An 18399-nucleotide genomic window follows, 5' to 3' on the forward strand; every position below is an offset into this window, starting at 1 on the left:
CCACATAATTGGAAGTAAAGCACTGCTCAACAAATGCAAAACAACTGAAATCATAACAAACAGCCTCTCAGACCATAGTGCAATCAAGTTAGAACTCAGAATTCAGAAACCGACCCAGAACCGCACAGCTTCATGGAAACTGAACAACTGGCTCTTGAATGTTGACTGGGTAAACAACGAAATGAAGGCAGAAATAAAGAAGTTCTTCGAAACCAATGAGAACGAAGACACAACGTGCCAGAACCTCTGGGACACATTTAAAGCAGTCTCTAGAGGAAAGTATATAGCAATAAGTGCCCATATGAGGAGAATGGAGAGATCCAAAATTGACACCCTATCGTCAAAATTGAAAGAGCTAGAGGAGCAAGATCAAAAAAACTCAAAACCCAGCAGAAGACAAGAAATTACTAAGATCAGAGCTGAGCTGAAGGAGATTGAGACACGAAAAACCCTTCAAAAAATCAATAAAACCAAGAGCTGGTTTTTTGAAAAGATCAACAAAATAGACAGACCACTAGCCAGATTGATTAAAAATAAAAGAGAGAACAACCAAATAGATGCAATAAAAAATGATAAAGGGGAAATCACCACAGATTCCACAGAAATTCAAACCATCATCAGAGAATATTACAAACAACTCTATGCACATAAACTAGTAAACCTGGAAGAAATGGATAAATTCCTGGACTCCTGTGTCCTCCCAAGCCTAAACCAGGAGGAAGCTGAAACTATGAATAGACCAATAACAAGGTCTGAAGTTGAGGCAGCAATTAAGAGCCTACCTCACAAAAAAAGCCCAGGTCCAGACGGGTTCACAGCCGAATTCTACCAGACACACAAGGAGGAGCTGGTACCATTCCTTCTAAAACTATTTCAAACAATCCAAAAAGAGGGAATCCTTCCCAAATCATTTTATGAGACCAACATCATTCTGATACCAAAACCCGGCAGAGACCCAACGAGAAAAGAAAACTTCAGGCCAATATCCATGATGAACATAGATGCAAAAATCTTCAATAAAATATTGGCAAGCCGATTGCAACAGCAAATCAAAAAACTTATTCATCATGATCAAGTAGGATTCATCCCAGGGATGCAAGGCTGGTTCAACATACGCAAGTCTATCAACGTAATTCACCACATAAACAGAACCAAAGACAAAAACCACATGATTATCTCAATTGACGCAGAGAAGGCATTTGACAAAATTCAACAGCCCTTTATGCTAAAAACCCTCAATAAACTCGGTATCGATGGAACGTATCTCAAAGTAATAAAAGCTATTTATGACAAACCAACAGCCAATATCATACTGAATGGGCAAAAACTGGAAGCATTCCCTTTGAAATCTGGTACTAGACAAGGATGCCCTCTCTCACCACTCCTATTCAATATAGTACTGGAAGTTCTAGCCAGAGCAATCAGGCAAGAAAAAGAAATAAAGGGTATTCAAATAGGAAAGGTGGAAGCCAAATTGTCTCTATTTGCAGACGACATGATAGTATACCTAGAAGACCCCATCGCCTCAGCCCAAAAACTCCTGAAACTGATAAACAACTTCAGCAAAGTCTCAGGATATAAAATCAATGTGCAAAAATCACAAGCATTCGTCTACACCAATAACAGACTTAAAGAAAGCCAAATCAAGAGCGAACTGCCATTTGCAATTGCTACAAAAAGAATAAAATACCTTGGAATACAACTCACGAGGAACGTAAGGGACCTCTTCAAGGAGAACTACAAACCACTGCTCAACGAAATCAGAGAGGACACAAACAGATGGAGAAACATTCCATGTTCATGGTTAGGAAGAATTAATATCGTGAAAATGGCTATACTGCCCAAAGTAATTTACAGAATCAATGCTATCCCCATCAAGCTACCATTGACTTTCTTCACAGAACTGGAAAAAACCACCATGAACTTCATATGGAACCAAAAGAGAGCCCGCATAGCCAAGTCAATTCTAAGCAAAAAAAACACAGCGGGGGGCATCACACTACGGGATTTCAAACTATACTACAAGGCTACAGTAATCAAAACAGCATGGTACTGGTACCAAAACAGAGATATAGACCAATGGAACAAAACAGAGGCACTGGAGGCAACACAACATACATACAACTATACAATCTTTGATAAACCTGACAAAAACAAGCAATGGGGCAAGGATTCCATGTTTAACAAATGGTGTTGGGAAAACTGGCTAGCCATGTGCAGAAAGCAGAAACTGGACCCCTTCCTGACACCTTACACTAAAATTAACTCCAGATGGATTAAAGACTTAAACATAAGACCTGGCACCATAAAAACCCTAGAAGGAAATCTAGGCAAAACTATCCAGGACATAGGAGTAGGCAAGGACTTCATGAACAAAACACCAAGAGCATTGGCAACAAAAGCCAAAATAGACAAATGGGACCTAATGAAACTCCACAGCTTCTGCACGGCAAAAGAAACAGTCACTAGAGTGGATCGGCAACCAACAGAATGGGAAAAAATTTTCGCAGTCTACCCATCTGACAAAGGGCTGATATCCAGAATTTACAAACAACTCAAGCAGATTTATAGGAAAAAAACAAACAAGCCCATTCAAAAGTGGGCAAAGGATATGAACAGATACTTTACGAAAGAAGACATATATGAGGCCAACAATCATATGAAAAAATGCTCATCGTCACTGGTCATCAGAGAGATGCAAATCAAAACCACATTGAGATACCATCTCACGCCAGTTAGAATGGCGATCATTAAAAAATCTGGAGACAACAGATGCTGGAGAGGATGTGGAGAAAAAGGAACACTTTTACACTGTTGGTGGGAGTGTAAATTAGTTCAACCATTGTGGAAGACAGTGTGGCGATTCCTCAAGGCCTTAGAAATAGAAATTCCATTTGACCCAGCAATCCCATTACTGGGTATATATCCAAAAGACTATAAATCGTTCTACTATAAGGACACATGTACACGAATGTTCATTGCAGCACTGTTTACAATAGCAAAGACCTGGAATCAACCCAAATGCCCATTGATAATAGACTGGATTGGAAAAATGTGGCAGATATACACCATGGAATATTATGCAGCAATCAGAAATGATGAGTTCGTGTCATTTGTAGGGACATGGATGAATCTGGAAAACATCATCCTCAGCAAACTGACACAAGAACAGAAAATGAAACACCGCATATTCTCACTCATAGGTGGGTGATGAAAAATGAGAACACATGGACACAGAAAGGGGAGTACTAAACACTGGGGTCTATTGGGGGGAAAAGGGGAGGGCCAGTGGGAGGGGGAGGTGGGGACAGATAGCCTGGGGAGAAATGCCAAATGTGGGTGAAGGGGAGAAGAAAAGCAAAGCACACTGACATGTGTGTACCTACGCAACTGTCTTGCATGCTCTGCTCATGTACCCCAAAACCTATAATCCAATAAAAAATTAAAAAAAAAAAAACCAGAAGGAAATAATTCTTATGTGTGGTCAAATGCATATCAGTCTTCACTGATGATAAAATTACCACTGTCATCAGTGGAAAGCTCTACTTTCATTCCAAGAAAGTCTGGGGTCTTGCTTTTTTTTTTTTTTTTTTTTGTCCTCCTCATAGCTGCTTCTAATTCTTCTTAAACTTATGACCAAATTTTACTGGTTGGGTCTCATTTTTTCCATTTATAATCCAACAGTTCTCAGTCCTCATTCAGGGTCATTGTGATGATTCATATGAAAAGAGTTTAGCCTTTAATAGGCCTGTTTGAATACAGATCACACACAGCTATGAAAAGGCATTGGTATTAGTTTTATTGTTATTAAGAAAAACATTTGCAGATAATAACACAAATTTAGTTACAAAAATTTGCCCTCCCTTTGATGGAAATGAAAAATATATTATTTTTATTTTTTATTATGAATATTAGATAAATAATTTATGTTCATTATGAGCTTTCTTGAAATATCTCCTAGAACACATGTTCAAGAGTTTCTCTAGGTATAAACCTGGGAGAAAAATTCTAAGTCACTGGATATGTGCATGTTTAGCTTTCCAAGGATTTGCCAAACTGCTTTCCAGAGTATTTATACAAATTTATAAACCTAGAAGGAGGAAATGAGAATTCTCTTTCTCCACATATTTGTCAACACTTGTTATTGTTTTACTTTCTTATTTTTATTAATCTGGAAAAAGAGACTTGGTGTTTCATTCAGTTTTAATTTTCTCCTAACTACTAATGAGGTTAAGGTTGAGCATGTTTTCATTTAATTTATGGCTTCTTTGTGTTTCCTCTTCTATAAAACACCTGTTCATAGGTTTTGCCCATTTCCAAGATTTTTTGGTCTCTTTTTTTAAACTAATTATAGGAAGTATTTTTTTTCTGGATATAAATATTGTTTTTGTATGTGTAGCAAATATTCCATTCTAATAGTGTCTTGTATTTTACCCTTTTTATACATCTTTACATGAACAGAAGTTGTTTATTTGAATGTCATTAAATTTATCAATCTTTTTCTTTGGGGTTTCAGTTTTTGTGTATTTTTTTAGTCATAAAAATCTTCTATATTTTTTTCTACAAGTCTTTTAATTTTCCCCCACATTCAAGTATTTATTGTTGTGAGATGGGGACCTTATTTCATTTCCCTCTATGTGGTTGCACAGTAGATCCAGAAGCACTTATTTAATTGTCTGTTGTTTCTCCTCTGAGCTACCATGCTTGGTCAGTTACAGATTATGTGGGTCTGTGTCCACACTCTTTTTCTGCTCCCTGGGTCAGTTTGCCTATTCCTTCCTAAGAGCACACTGTTTTAATTACTTGCCTTTAAACCAAGTGTTAATCTCTATCCTTTAGGGTATGACCTGTCCTACACTCTCCATCTAACTTGGTAGAATTGTATACTCTTGACACTTTATTTTTAAGTAGAAAAGCATTTTAATCTCTCACTTGCCATACAGCAAAAAATGAATGGACCGCCTCTCCCTTTTTTCAAGGTTTTTATCTTACAGAGTTGTTTTGAAAATCACAGAAGACATAATGAATGGAAAACGTACTAGAGAAAAAGAGAATGGTCTTCAGTAATTTCTAGGATTAAGAAATTTCCCTTCCTTTTAAATCATTCTGCTTACTCTTCAGGCTTTAGTTTTATCATCAGCTCATTATCTCAATACATGTAATATCTGAGCTGACCTGTGAAATGAATTCAAAACCTTCAGACTGAAAGTGTAGGTGCAGGAATACACTTTAAAGGTGCAACTTCCTGTGGCTGCTCACTTTTATTCTCTGCTTCTTGGACAAAGTAGGTTTGGTGATTACACACAAAGCCTTGAGGCTGGGAGACATGAATATCCTTGGAAAAAGTACAGGATGAGCCTTTAGAAACCGAAATAAGCCTCACATGTGTGAGACCTTGCAGGTGCCCCCTGCCCTCCTGCACTTACCCTCCCATGCAGCTCCTCCCCTTCACATGCCTCACATGAGCACGGGGCCCAGGTCACAGCTCCTCCTACTCTTTACTCACTGTTGAGACCATCCTTCAGTAGGCAGTGGGGAGCTGCAGAGAAAGATTGTGGTTTTCTCTGCAGGCAGTTGTGGGTGTGATCAAGTGAAAGGGTACTTGTGTATGTTAGTATATGTCATCATGAGGGGAAAAGAACAATAATACTCTACCATCACTGTGGTGGGTTTTCCTTTCACGCCACCCAACTCTTCTATTTTAATCTATAGTTGTCCCAGCCTCTAGGCCCCTTGCAAATGTCACTACTTCTTTCCTGCCTCCCCCTCATTCTCTTCTGTGACTTTTTAGGGCTTTCTATGGGCAGAGCTTTTATCTAAGGGGACTGGAAAAATGATGCAGGATGCCTCCTCGCTTCGTGTGCAGGAGGGCTGAAAACCACATTGCTCAAGTCCAGCATATTTGCCTAAAAGAAACATGTTCCTTCACAAAATATTCTACTTCCTAATTTTCCATACCAAATGATGTGGAAAAATCTTCCTTTTTTTTGTTCTCTCTTTGCTAATACCTGGAAAGGGAAAGTAGATGGAAGTAAAAGCAAATTTACATGAGGCTGAGTACATGTGGTTGAGTTCATCATTCTCCATTGAGAACTATTCCAGAGTGCACTTAGACTCTGTCCCAGTATTAATCCTAATTGTGGGTATAATGAGGTGAAGAAAAATATTTGAACTGATTACTTTTAGAGACAAGACTATATTTATTTGTTTGGAAGAAATACTTTAGTAAGTTGATTGAGTTTGAATTGTGAGACTCCAGGGCATGTGCAACCAATGACATTTGCTCTTCTAACTTGTAAGGATGAGATAAAGAGTAGAATGAATTTTGCTTTGAAAGGGAAGGGTGCCAAGAGAGAAAAAAGAGGCCAAGAGTGACTTGATGGAAGACCGTGGGCTACGTGATGCAACACCATCCCTTCATTTTATGCTTCCCTGAAAATCAGAAAAGTTACTGATTTTCCAAGTTCTTGATGGGAATCCCTTTGTTTTTCAGAAATCTGAGGAGCTGAGTGTGTCTTGTCAGCACTGATGTGGAGTTGAAACAGGAAAAATATATATATATAGAGGTAGTAGATGGAGGCAGAAACTATGACCAGAAAGAAAGGGTCTCTAGGAATTTGCAGAAACTATGTGGAGAGTTTTGGCTTTACGAAGGGCTGTGGAATTTGAGGCTTTAACCTAAATCTGGAAGTCAGAGGGACAGAGGGGTCCCTTGTGACCACAAGGTTGCAGGAGGAAGGTGATGTGGTTATCATAAAGAACTGCAAAGCCTCTTATCCTGTGGAATACAGTTTAGCCACTTCACAACAGCTTGATTAGGCTTGTCTGCCTTCTCTGCCAACTCCTTTTGCTTGCTGACTGTTGCACTGAAATTGTGGACCAGTTGGCACTGTCAGTGCTTATATGTGCTAGACAAACACTGGGTGTTTCATCCCTTCAGACTCCAGGACTCAGGGAACTTATTGATCACAGAAAACCCTGTTAAGTACGTGTGTAGCAGTGAATCTATATACAAGCCAAGGTCAAGTCCCTTAAAACCAGAGTCAGTGGCCTTCAACAAATCAAGGTTCTCTCTACTTATGAGAGAAGTCTATGTGCAAATTTAATTTTGAATATCGTATAAATTGAATCACATTTTACATGTGTCATAACCTAACTCTAACATCAATAATGTGTTTGAAATTAACAAATACTCTGAATCTGGATCTTTAAATTCTTAGATTTTGAAGAGATTTCACAAGAAACAAATTATGTAAAAAAACCTCATCAATTAATAACTTAAAAGAGCAGGTAACTCTAATCTGATAATCAGGGAGAGGACCCACATCATAAGCTCTAAAAAAAGCAGCAGCCCATCAGGGACTTACAAATAAAGCCCCCACCTTCCTGGGACAGAGCGCCTGGGAAAAGGGGTGGTTGTGGGTTCTGCTTCAGCAGACTTAAATGTCCCTGCCTGTCAGCTCTCTGAATGGAGCAACAGATCTCCCAGCACTGTGCTTGAGCTTTGATAAGGGACAGACTGCCTCCTCAAGTGGCTCCCTGATCCCTGTGTATCCTGACTGGGAGATACCTCATACAGGAAAGCTCTGGCTGACATCTGGTGGGTATCCTTCTGGGATGAAACTACCAGAGGGAGGAACAGGCTGCAATCTTTGCTGTTCTGCAGCCCTCACAGGTGATTCCCAGGCAAGCAGGGTCTGGAGTGGACCTCCAGCAAAATCCACAAGACCTGCAGCAGAGGGGCCTGACTGGTAGACGGAAAATTAACAAACAGAAAGAAATGGCTTCAACATCAACATAAAGGACATCCACTCAGAGACCCCATCCAAAAGTCACCAACTTCAAAGACCAAAAGTAGATAAATCCATGGAGATGGGAAGAAACCAGAACAAAAAGGCTGAAATTGCCAAAAACCAGAATGCTTCTTCTCTTCCAAGGGATCACAACTCCTCACCAGCAAGGGAACAAAACTGGATTGAGAATGAGTTTGATGAATTGGCATAAGTAGGCTTCAGGAGGTAGGTAATAAAATTCTCTGAGCTAAAGGAGCATGTTCTAACCCAATGCAAGGAAACTAAGAGTTTTGAAAAAAGGTTAGATGAAATGCTAACTAGAATAACCAGCGCAGAGAAGAACATGGAGCTGAAAAACAGCACGAGAACTTCATGAAGCACACACAAGCTTCAATAGCTGAATCGATCAAGTGGAAGAAAGGATATCAGAGATTGAAGTCCACTCTGTGAAATAAAGCAATAAGGCACGATTAGAGAAAAAAGAGGGAAAGGAAATGAACAAAGCCTCCAAGAAATATGGGATTATGTGAAAAGACCTAATCTACATTTGATTGGTGTACTTTAAAGTGATGGGGAGAATGAAACCAACTTGGAAAACACTCTTCAGGATATTATCCAGGAGAACTCCCCCAATCTAGAAAGGCAGGCCAATATTCAAGTCCAGGAAATACAGAGAACCCCACAAAGATATTCCTCAAGAAGAGCAACCCCAAGGCACATAATTGTCAGATTCACCAGGGTTGAAATGAAGGAAAAAATGCTACGGGCAGCCAGAGAGAAAGGTCGGGTTACCCACAAAGGGAAGCCCATCAGACTTATAGCAGATCTCAGCAGAAAGACTACAAGACAGAAGAGAGTAGGGGTCAATATTCAACATCCTTAAAGAAAATAACTTTCAATCCTGAATTTCATATCCAGCCAAACTAAGCTTCATAAGTGAGGGAGAAATAAAATCCTTTATGGACAAGCAATGGCTGAGAGATTTCGTCACCACCAGGCCTGCCTTACAAGAGCTCCTGAGGGAAGCACTAAACATGGAAAGGAACAACCAGTACCAGTCACTGCAAAAACATACTAAATTCTAAAGACCAGTGGTGACACTGTGAAGAAACTGCATCAACTAATGAGCAAAACAACCAGCTAGCATCAAAATGGCAGGATCAAATTCACACATAACAATATGCCTTAAATGTAAGTGGGCTAAATGCTCCAATAGAAAGACACAGTGTGGCAATATTCACATAGTTATTTTGTAGACATGGGCCAACATTATTGATTCTATCCATTTTATAAGATCATTTTTAAATAATAAGAATAAATGTTAATCCTTATACTTAATAATCCTTAAGGATTTATATATACATTAAAGAACTAATGTGTAGATCATTGGTTTCATATGTGCACTAAATTAATATTTATCATATTAAATAAATTTTAATTTAATATTTATCATATATGCACATATAAAACCAATTATGACACATTTAATGTAATATAAATAATCATTTCCAGTCAATACAGCAGATGAAACTGATGTATAAGATACCCTCCATTTCAAGTACATGGAAGTGCTGAGTAAAATATAAGATAATACCATATAATATGAAGTAATTAATTTCTGGATTCAAAATCAGAGAAAGGAAATCTGGAGGTGCTAGAACTGAGAGCAAACTTGAAGACTGAATAGTGAGCAGGAGCTGGAGCTGAATAGGGTCCAGTGCCCAGAGAAGCAGGTATAGACCTTACAAGTGGGGTGGGGGCTGTGATTTTCTTGGTGGAGAGACAGCAGGAGTTTTCATCCTTCTATAAAATGAGAAGTTGAAAATGACTTCCTTGCCCAAAGCCATGTATGGCAAATGCCCCATCCATGAAACAGACTGGAAAATATCTGTCTGGCAGTCAGGAACAAGCGTGACAGTGGGTCACATATTTTGGGAAGTGTATTAAAAAAGAGTGATCTAAGAAAAATCACAATGTTAAACCTCTGTTGGGAGAAGGTATGTGGCTCTAATTTATATCACCTGTATGGTGTTGAAAATCTAAGCAAGGAAACCAACAGTAACAACAACAAAGAATTTCCACAAATAAAAAAAATAGTGAAACTAGTGGGATTCCAGCAAAGGCCAGTGCGACACTGTTCCATGAGGATCTCTTCACCACAGACAGCAAGAGAGGGTGCTCCTTCAGAAGAAAGCATTTGTCAGAAGGTTCACTTGCATAAATTGCAAAGTATAGATGGAACCTCATTAACAACAGGGAGAGAGAAACAGAAAGAGATGACAAACACAGCAAATGAGAAAAACAAAAGGCAAGGAAATATAGAAAATAGAGAAGTTTCCCGGGAGTTATTTTAAAAATAACAATAGTTGAAATATTAAAATGAATGGGCTGGGCACGGTGGCTCAGGCCTCTAATCCCAGCACTTTGGGAGACTGAGGCAGGCATATCACCTGAGGTCAGGAGTCTGAGACCAGCCTGGCTAACTTGGTGAAACCATGTCTCTACTAAAAATACAGAAAAAATTAGCTGGGCATGGCAGTATGCCCTGTAGTCCCAGCTACTCAGGAGGCTGAAGCAGAAGAATCTCTTGAGCCTGGGAGGAAGATGTTGCAGAGAGCTAAGATTGCACCAATGCACCCCAGCCTGGATGGTAGAGCAAGACTCCATCTCAAAATAAATAAATAAATAAATATCATTAGGAAGGAAAAAAAATAATAAAAAAACTAAACAAACATATTAAAAATAATAATTTAAAGAAACCTCAACAGACAGATTAAATGTTAACTAGACACTTCCGAGAAGAAAATTAGCAAATAGGAACTAGCTCTGAAGAAATTAGGTCGAATACAGAATACAGAAGAAAATGTGGAAAATATAGAAGAGAGGTTAAGAAAGACGGAGGATAGAATGAGAAGGTTCAACATATTATTTCTACTAGGAGTTCCAGACAGAGAGACCAGATGCAATAAAGGAGAAGAAATATCAGTAATGGCTGAGAATTTAGCAAAACTGGTGAGAGATGAGTTTTCAGATTGAAGAAATGCATTCAGTTGCAAGAAGAATGAATTTAAAAAGTTCTACACCCCGACATATTGTAGTAGAACTGGAAAACATCAAGACAGAGGGAAAATTCCTAAAAGCTACCAGAAAGAAAAGAAGAATTTCTTAGAAAATAACAAAAAATCTCACAGGTAACAGATTTTTTATAAAAACAATAAACACTAGTTGATGTCTGTATTAGGTTATTCTTGCAGTGCTATAAAGAAATGCCTGGGGCTGGGAAATTTGTAAGAAGAGATCTAATTGGCAGGCAGTTCAGAAAGCACAGTGGCATCTACTTCTAGCATGGCCTCAGGAAGCTTCCAGTCATGGCAGAAGGCAAAGGGGGAGGAGACACATAATGTGGCAGAGAGAGAGGGAGAGGGAGGGAGGGAGGGAGAGAGAGAGAGAGAGAGAGAGAGAGAGAGAGAGAGAGAGAGAGAGAGAGAGAGAGAGAGAGTGTTTGTGGGGAGACGTGCCACACATGTTTAAACAACGAGATCTCACCAGAATTCACTATCATGAAGACAGCACCAAGCAATGAGGGATCTGCCCCCAGGATCCAAACATCTCAATCCAAAGATTGAAAACCAGTGCTCTAGGTTGACTTTTCCTAATTCTACTTTAACTTCATCATGCTTTATTTGTGTGACACAAATATCCATTCTTGGGGCATTTGAATCAATCAACTTCATATGGTGACTTCAGTCAGTAATTGTTTATTGAGCACCTATTTCATGCCTGGCACTGTAGTCTATTCTGGGGGTGTAAAAGTGAACAAGAAACCACTGCTCCAAGGAGCTTAAAATCTATTTGAAAGGAAGTTTAATGTATAATTTGTTTTCTCTGTAAGTTAATCAGATTAATATTTTATTCATGGACCACTGGAGATTACATTCTGATTTGTCTTTTTGCCAGAACGATGATTGATGGTGCTATTTCCATCCTCTAGGGCATCAGTAGTGAAATAAGCATTGCAACCATGAAACCCTTCAATCCTCAGCACAGTCTATGCCCAGCTAGAGCACAGAATGCTGCCGGCTCTAACTTCCCTGCATTTTCCTCAGAAAGTTTGAGTATGGCTTGAAACAAAAGGCTTCAGTATTTTTGACTCCATTAGGGCTGCTGTTTAGTTGAGCAGTTTGTACATTGTCTAAGGGTATTCAGCTGAGGAGGCAGGAGGAAGCGGAAATTCAGCCTAAGCACTGCTCTTTTAGCCCTCTCTGAGACTACCTCTGCACAGTGAGACACTTTGCCAAGTTGTCTGGCCAGAAGGGACGGCTTTTTATAATTTGCATGACGATAGTATATAATTTAGCGGGTAATCTTACGGACCACAACAATTTCCTAATTCAGTACAATCCACAGAGCTTATGTTTACTGCAGAGGTATCATTTGAAATACTAGGGACCATATGTTTATCCCAAGAAAGAAATGACTCAGAAAATATATTTATGAAACATTAAAATGTTAGGACTGAATTTTTTTTGGGGGGGGCAAAACATGTTTAGCCATCTAATTTTCCATGTGTAGAAAACAACTTTGAATTTCAGAACTGAATGGAAAGTCGGAGATCATTTGTTTAACTTTTTTACTTCATAGGTGAAAAAAATCAGTGCCCAGAGAGGAGAAGCGACTTTTCCAGGGGTCACAGCCACCCAGGCCTCCTAACTCCTAATCCAGTGTCCTTTTGATTTTACTGTATTTATTACCACATAGCTAGTTAGTGGCAGAATGAGTGCAGACCTCAGGCCATCGATACAAGTCAAGTACTATCAAGGCAACTTCCTAATTCAGACACAGGAGTCTCAGGCACTGCCACTAAAACTAGATGGCTAGTCTTATCTTTTCCTTGTGAAGCCTCCTAATATTGGGCAACCAGGGCATCTTTCACCTGTGTTGCCTCTAAAGAGCTCCTTTTAAGTAGTCATCCTTTCTTCTCTCAGATGTCTCTATATCCTGACCCACTTCTGAGTTAGGTGCAGGAACTGTGGTTGCTGTGATTGTACTTTCACATGTAATCCACTAGCAAAGATTGAGAAAAATCACTTTCTCTTCTGATATAATCACTACCCTGTAATCTAGGGAAAGCAGAGGGGGATCATCTCAGTGTCACTCTGCACCTGTCCTGTGTTATTTCCCCAGGTGGCAGCGCTTCCATGTGAAGGTGACACAGCTCAAGGAGAGCTGTTCTGGTGGGAATTGCTCTCTGGTGGGAGCGTGTTCTTACTTCTTCATATTTCAGAGAGTTCTGCCATGCTGCCCTTCTTTCCAGAGCTAGTGGGTCATGGATGACTGTTCTTTTTACAGGTGCTCTGTCTGACACGAATGGCATCATTGTCTGGCAACCTGATGAGAGATCTATTTTGGAGGCCAATGCAAGAGATGAGCTTTCTGATGGCCGACCTCATGTCCTGGCTTCGCCACATGGTTGGATGACTTAGGCAAGTCACTGTATCCTGTCTGCATCTCAGTCTCTTCACGAATGCAATGGACATAATCAGACCTGCCGTTTTCCCTTACAAGGCTCTTGAAAGGATGAAACAAGGTAAGGGATGTGCAAATGCCCATAATGCCAGAGAGCTCTATAGTGTAAGCATCACTAGGCTCTATAGTGTAAGCCAGAGAACTGGCTAGGGTGGAGAGGTAGAAGGCAGGGTGGGGAGATGAGTGGCACTGTCTATCAAAGTGTCCTGAGGCACTCTTGGGGATTCCTGGAAATGAGCTCTCGGGCTAGGTTTGGGAGGCTGGGTGGGAGGTGTGGGGTAGAGGGATGGGGTTGCGGGACTCCTGCTAGATGGAAAGGCCCTAGATGCAGCCTCAGCTTCCCACAAGGTATCTAGGTGCTATCAGTATGGGAATGCAACTCCTGAGCATCCAGTGCCCATACTTAGAACTTACGCCTCCTACTTCCAAGGCCACTTTCATGAATCCCTATTTTTTTTTTTAAAGAAGAGCAACAAGGGGTAGGACCCCTGTTACAGACAGAGTGAAACTAGAGCAAACCTCTTGATGTGCTCAGTTGTGCATGACCAAGCCTCTCCATGGAATTTCCAAAGGTGGAAGCTGCATAATGTGTGCTGATACCTCTGCCTGTGAATTTCAGCCCACACCTCGCAGTATTTGCATGATGTTCATGTGAACATCTCCTCAGCGCGGCTGGGCATGGGACACTAAGAGTGGAAGATGAATGTGTGTCTCTGACGATGTGTCTTTGTATTCCAGAGCCAAAAACAAAGACCCTGCAGAGTGCCTGCTTTACTGTGCAGGCATCCTTTAATTTTTGGTGTCACTCATCAAGTGTTGAGAGTAATAATTACTTATAGTGTTTATTGCTGTCTTTGGCATTGTGCTGCTTCAATATTCCTGGTAGGGGGAAGGGAAGAGTATTGTGGAGAGGAGTGGGTATAAGAAGAAAGTGGCTGAGAGTCTTAGAGCCTGAGGATGGAAGAAACCTTAAAGAGCCTTTCTTCTCATCTTTTCTCTCCTTTTCTGGTAAGTGGTCCTGCAGATTCTTTCCAAACACATTTCAGTGATGCATAATTTACTGCTTCTCAAGTCAACCTGTTTCCTTTCTGGACAATTGCAATGGGAGAAAATAATTTATAGAGTTAGGCTGAAATATGCTTTCTTCTATTTTCAATTCTTTGGTTTCAGTTATATCCTAAAGGTATTATCTCTAGATGGATCAACTGTACATGATGCGTTCAAAAGACATTTCCATAATAGTCCCACTATTGCCTGCAGGGATTTAATCAGAGTTTTAGGCATGGTAGAAACTGAAATTTCTCTAATAAGCAGTCTTGTAGATACACTTTAGGACTTATATTAGAGGAAGTTTTAGTAGAACCTGCAAAATGGTAAAAAAAAAAAAAAAATGGAATCCCAGATAGCAATGGGATCTATACTATTCAGGAATATTTTAAAAATCCTTAAGACAATGTATGAAGGACGCATTTATTGCCCACATATTATGCCAGACATAGTTCTGGGGCTGTGTCTGCAGTGGTAAACACAATAGGCAAAGTACCTGCCTTCCTGATGCATACCTCAAATGAGCACAAGACCCCAAATCAAACGAGTAAACTAGTCAGTATCATAACACGATTAACGCTATAAAGAAAATGAATAGGGCAAAGAGACCGACAGCAACTCTGTGTTTATCTGTAATTTTGAAATAGGAAAACATATCGAATTTTTTTGTCAGTTATTCTTTGGGAACATAGTTCTGGAATCTTTCCCTCATCCGGGTGTAATAAAGGTATTCTCCTATGTGTTCCTTCTTTCCCTTCCTTTCCTCCTTCCTTTCTTCCTTTCTTCCCTCCTTCCTTCTTTCTCCTTTTCCTCTCCTTTCCTCCTTCCTTTCTTCTTCCCCCCTTCCTAATTCCCTTTTATCCTTCCTTCTTGAATTTAATTTATCAGAAGCCTATTTTTGTATGTGGTGTGAGGTAGGAATCTTATTTTATTTTTCTCTGTAAAATAAGCAAAAGTTTCCAACAACACATTCTGAATGATATACCTTATTCTCATCTGATCATAGTTTATATACGTACATACATACACACATATGTATGTGTATGTATATATATGCATAATTTATAAACATGATTCTGAGCTTTCTATTGTTCTGGTTGTTAATCTCTAAATTAGCACTACTGTGTTTTTTATTAGCACAGTTCTCTTTACTCTTGGTTTTTCTTTTCCCAACTTGTTTTAGCTGTCTATGAATATTTTTGCACCATATAAATTTAAAAATTGATTAGAAAGTTTCTTCCAAAAACTCTATGGAAATTTTAACTGGAATTGCATTGAACAGTAGACTAATTTGGGGAAAACTGACATCCTTACAATGTTTGTCATCTGGTTCATAAATATTTATGTCTTTTTGTCTTTTAATAGAGTCAAATATTTCTTTTATGTTAAAGCAATATAAATATGAAGCAGAATGCAAAATCATCACAAATTTTAAGATAAATCATGAAGTTTCAATGAACTGTTATTATAACTCCTTCCTACCAAGACTTTCTTTCATTTAGGAGAGACCTCTCTCCTCTGCTATTGAGACTTAGCTGGACAAGTTTTGCCCATATACATAGTCCTGCAAGCAACCCCTCTCAGGAGTGGTTAAGTAGGTGGCTACTGGAGTCAGATCAGTTGGATTCAAATCCCGAATCAATCATTTGTTAGCTGTGTAACCCTGGACAAGTGCTTTAACTTCCCAAAATTCCTAGTTTTGTCAGTAACACAATGAAGAATCCAATAAGAGAATGTATGTCAAATGCTTAGCAGAGTGCTAGAGATGGAATAAGTGCTCAGTAAATGTTAGGGACTATTATAAGCAATTTTAAGCTATTCTTGCTATGCTCTATCACATGTGCATGTGACTGTACCTGTCAATAAAAGAAGAGAAGAAATGTTTGCCCTATCAAACATTAAATAAGCGTTCTGAGGCAACTGCAATCTAAAGCTATTCCTTGTTCACTTCAAATGCATAATTATTTAAAAAAATCAAATGTGTGAAGTTAGTCTCAACAAACGAAAAACTAAAACAGGCTACAAAAGAATAAAATTGAGGCATCTGGTAGCAGAGAAGTGGATACGATATTAAGTTTTTAATAGAAACAAGATAAAATCTTTGCAATGGGAATTGTGAGTGATTTTGTGGCCTGAGTTAGTATATCCAGAGTGAAAGTAGAGACCAAGAGGCTGAGAGAGAAATTCTATAGTTATTACTTAGAGTTTTCACTACTCTTGGTTTGGGGCAAGGGCAGAAGCAACAGGAAGGAAGGGTTGAAGGGTGTTTTACTATAAAGTGAAGTTGCAGTTGATCAGGAAACCACAGTGTTGAAGACATTCTCTTGAAGGAACTGTTTAAGGTAACACCAAGAGCCAGTAATAATACCAAAGTCAGTGAAAGTGACTGCCAACGCAGGAGCTACTTCTCGAATTACCTGAAGAGTTAATGTCCCACTCCCACTATGGGGGATTGGGGTGCACAGATATCAGACTCTTAGGAGAAGTCAACTTTACTGCCACTGGAACTTTGAATAAACACCCAAGGTTAAATCAAATACTAATCAGTAGTCATTTAAAGAGGAGGAAGACTCAGTCTATGCCTGGGGAGGTTTCATTTTAATTTTGAAATCAACGGTTATTTAAAAATTTTTTTTCCAACATAAAAGCAGGTAGTTTATGTCTAATGGCTGTTTATAAAACTCTTAACTAAATCATGTTTTTATAAAAAATGTATATTTATGATGGGCTCTAACAAGGTATTATTTATTACTTCTTTCTCTTCTCCATACCAGGCAACAGTTTAACTGTAGACCAAATTGCTAGTACGATTAGTTCCTGGTGGAAATAATGAAATTGAAAATGCAAAGAATCAGGAGTGCATAACGAGTTTCTAGGGGAATGCATTTATGAATTCAAATTTTTAAGAGAATAGCAAACATATATAGTTGATACATTAGATATTATACTAAGTGTTAAACTTTCCACTGGATCATTCCCATTAGCATACAAACTTGATATTTTTTCTCTCATGTAAGAAGCAAAATAAACAAAACACCCTCCTTGACTCCAATTCCACTTGAGCTATAGTCCTTTTATTCTTCAAGCCTCTATAGTGATGCTTATGGGGCAACTGTAGTCTAAAATTACTCCCTTTAAAGAGTTGTCGTTAATTCCTCTCCCAGGCCTTCTCAACCCTTCTTCAAAGGTTTCTGCTCTTACCAATCCACGGACGCTTTTTCCCTTATGGTCATTCTGCGGCAGCCATGCTGTCAAATCCAACTATTTCTAATTTCTGACAAATCTACCACATTTGGCAGATTTGCCCCTGCTTTGACTTTCATGATACCACACAAGACTGGTTTTTCTTCTGTTTCTGTCTACTTCTCAGTTTTCCTTACTGGTTCCTTCTCATCTTCCCAATCTGTATCCAAGGCTCAGTCCTGAACCTCTTATTTTTTTTGGTCAACTCTACCTACATGCCTTGCCCATTATTAAGGCTTTAATGCCACATATAAGCTGATGACTACAAGATTATTATTTCCAGCTTAGACATGTCCTCTGGATTCCTGACCCAGATATCTGTCTACCTGACATTTTCATGTGGACGTCTACTAAGCACCTAAACTTAATATGACCAAAACAGAGCCCCTAATATTCTCCCTGAAACCAGTAACTACTATACTTTCCCACTTCAGTTAATGGCAACACCTTTCTTCCAGGTCTCACATCAAAAGCCTTGGTCTCTCTTCATCTAACATTCTACACCCAGTTTGTCAGCAAATCATGTCAGTTCTACCTTCAAAATAAACCAGCATTTGAGCCTTCCTCTTTGGTCCTCTCTCTGGTTCCATAGGAGGTAATAACCTCCTAAGTGGTCTCCCTGTGTCTATCTTAGCCCTTTGCAATCTACTATTAGCACAGCAGACAGATAAACCTGTTGAAGCCTAGGTCAGATTGTATTACATCTCCTCACAAGCATAGGTCAGATTGTATTACATCTCCTCACACATTTTCCCAATGTCTTCATTTCTCACTCAGAGTAAAAGACAAA

At 39.2% G+C, this 18399-nt stretch overlaps 1 long non-coding RNA gene across 1 annotated transcript in view; it reads left to right on the plus strand.

Moving 5' to 3' along the window:
* Nucleotides 1-18399, plus strand: part of LOC144580139 (uncharacterized) — a 150763-nt gene that overhangs the window by 125645 nt on the left and 6719 nt on the right. The window contains exon 3 of the long non-coding RNA XR_013529177.1: nucleotides 13143-13380. This is a non-coding gene — a long non-coding RNA (uncharacterized LOC144580139). The remainder of the gene's footprint in view (nucleotides 1-13142; nucleotides 13381-18399) is intronic.

Source organism: Callithrix jacchus, chromosome 18, assembly GCF_049354715.1.
Source record: "Callithrix jacchus isolate 240 chromosome 18, calJac240_pri, whole genome shotgun sequence".
Lineage (NCBI taxonomy): Eukaryota > Metazoa > Chordata > Mammalia > Primates > Cebidae > Callithrix > Callithrix jacchus.